Raw genomic sequence first — 2,964 nt, forward strand, 5'->3', positions numbered from 1 at the left:
GTTTACAAAATTTTTACATTTTGTATATCTCGAAAACGGCTGATCGTAGCACAACCAAATTTCGTGTGCACAATGTCAGAACCGATTAGGTATCATCAAACTTGGTTGCTATGGCAACCGTCATCTTGCCGCCAAACGAGGCGGCAACTGATCGCATTGTTACGAAACTGATCGCAATCGATGGAGAGAATCAAACTGATGGAGACAAGTCCCTTAGCAACGGTGTCAACTATCCGGTTGCCATGGTAATCGATTTTTTTTTCCATTTCCTGTCCTATCTACAGCTTTGCTTTGTTTCGTATCGGACCATTACTGTCGTGTTTGCCACTTTGTTGTGGTCAAATTAGGTAACGACCATAACCTCACTCAAACTTATCGTTTGTCTGATAAAAATTCTAAAAGCATTCGATGCAAAATCGACTGCGCGATGACATTCGGACTGTTTATATTTTTGACATATCCGTCCGACAGATCGATTACTGGATCGCTAGACCATCGATTGGTGTTGACACTTTGCCAATTGGTTCCTAAATAACTTTGGAAAAAAATCGCAAATTCTGAAAACCATGAAACACGTTTGTGCAGGCTTTGAGTAGAATCCTGCCCATACGTTCGCTATGGTATCGATCGAACTCATAATTTCGATATAAACTTGGCATGAATACATGTCGATTTGTGGAGATTTTCAAGGTCATTCAACAAAGTTTTCGATAACCTTACTTTTCAGTGGAAAAATTTCTGATCATGCAATGTTTCGCTCAAATTTGATAGTGGGAATTTTTTTCACTATCAACTCTCTAACGGTGTCGATGCGAAAATACCTTCGCTTTCGAACAGTGTTGTCAGTTTGCAAATCGGTTCATGTTTCGAGTTTTTACAACATATTTTCGATTGTCATGCCAATCGGGTAGGGAACCTATCGAGCACTCTGGCGTCATTCGTGTTGACATTTCGAGCAAATGTCGAGTGATGACATTTGCATTATTTCGGACCGGCTACAATCTGCTGACCTTTGGTTGGTTGCCATAGTTACGCAACCATGTGCCACTGTGCTCGAAAATGACATGTCGCTGAGTCCCATCAGCTACATGTAGCTGACTTAGCTACGGATGACTTGGATCGCTGCGTCACACTTTTTCCAATAGTTTGGTATCAATTTTACAACGATCGAGCAATATTTCGATTTTTGGTGAGCATTTTTCTATCAGGGTGTATTTTTTCGGAAATTGTTTAGGCAATTTTCATGTATATTACCAGTTTTTGACAGCTGTCAAAATTTTTCCTCCACATTTTGTCTAACCACTCTCGCCACCAACTAATTGGCCTTCCGATCGATTGATCAGAATTTCAATGCACTGCAATTTGACGTTTCTGTTAATTTTTTTATGTTGAAAAACATGGAAAAGTCCCTTAGCGACACCGTTGCTATGGAGACTTTCCGGGAAACTATCACACTTGGAAATTGGAAAATGTTCCACGTCGATTTCGATTTCATGGCCAATCTTCCTGCCAGATGGGTCAATGTTGAAAGCTGTCACTGGCACACGGTACTTTCCTGTCAAAAATACCTTTTTTTTGGTTGCCACGGAAACCATTTGACAGCTGTCAAAATTTTTCCCCAAAGCGTATAAACTTTCCCATCACAAACAGATTGACGTCGTCATTCAATTGTTCAATGTCAGTTTGACAGATTGAGAACGTTTTCAATTTTTTCCCGAAAAACTTTTCAATTTCACCGTCAATATGTCCCATTTCGCATTTTTTTATCGACTTCTATGCGAAATGGTGAACTGAAGCGCCATCTATTGGCTACCGTCCGAACACATTGCCATACGGTTTGCTTTACATTTGGCGTGCCCAACACCATCTGTATGCATGCCGTCACTTTAAACTCGTGGCACCATCTAGTTTACAAAGCTTACAACTCGCCAACCTTTTATTCGGGCCCAATCGCTCTCACCACGGACAATGACTAAGAGTGAGACGGTTGCTGTGACAAGATGCTCTGTGCTCTAAGCGTTCATGGGGCGTGGCTGTTGTGACCATAACCTTGGAAAAACAGGTTTTTTGGGATTTTGCGGTGTTGCCAAATATTGATAGAATTCCAATCTACATCATACGATCTGAAATCGAACATTTCATCACACACTTGGGGTGTCAAATTTTTCACCTCATAACTGAACATAACTTCATTCCGTTTCGCATAACGAAGTTTTCAATCTTATAGCCTCAAGAGGTGACGTCAACCTCTTGAGGCTATAAAATTGGAAACTTCGTTATGCGAAACGGAATGAAGTTTTCAATTTTATAGCCTCAAGAGGTTGACGTCATGCGCGATGCGCTTGCGCACCACTTTTGGGGCGGTGTTGCCACAATGCGGATAATCGACGAATTTTATCAGATAAATTCTATATAGATTATATTTTCACGTAAGAAACGAAAGATTTATAACTTTCAATTATTATACTCTATATAACTCCAAGCGTGGTTTTTAGCCGTCTGCAAAAAATTTAATTTATCTGTATAATATTAATTCAGTTCTGATAAGAAAAAAAAATTGTATTCAAGTGGTGGAACGTTTTTTGCCGAAAGTTCAGAAGTCATGCATTGTTTCATTTTTCATCCAGWAGGATATTTATCTGAAAAGCTAAATTTGTCCCAAGAAACAACTGACAGAAACAAACTTGGACTAAATTAGGATTCAAACTTATCGTACCTAAATATTACTTTTGTAAATCTTTTTAGGATTTCTGTGTAAATCTTTAGTTGTAACTCGGACTAAATATATATATACAATGGACTTCAATTAATATCCAAAAATTCCCTGACATATTGATTAGGCAAAAATATTGCATTTCAGACAAATTTGTCCGATTTATCCAAAAGTTGATAGATTCTGAGATATAGAATGTCAAAGTTTAAAGAAAAATTGCGTTTTTCTGATCAGATTTTTAACCAGTTTTA

The sequence above is a fragment of the Dendroctonus ponderosae genome, unplaced genomic scaffold (assembly GCF_020466585.1).
Source record: "Dendroctonus ponderosae isolate FM_Combo_2020 unplaced genomic scaffold, Dpon_F_20191213v2 Dpon_F_20191213_5, whole genome shotgun sequence".
NCBI lineage: Eukaryota > Metazoa > Arthropoda > Insecta > Coleoptera > Curculionidae > Dendroctonus > Dendroctonus ponderosae.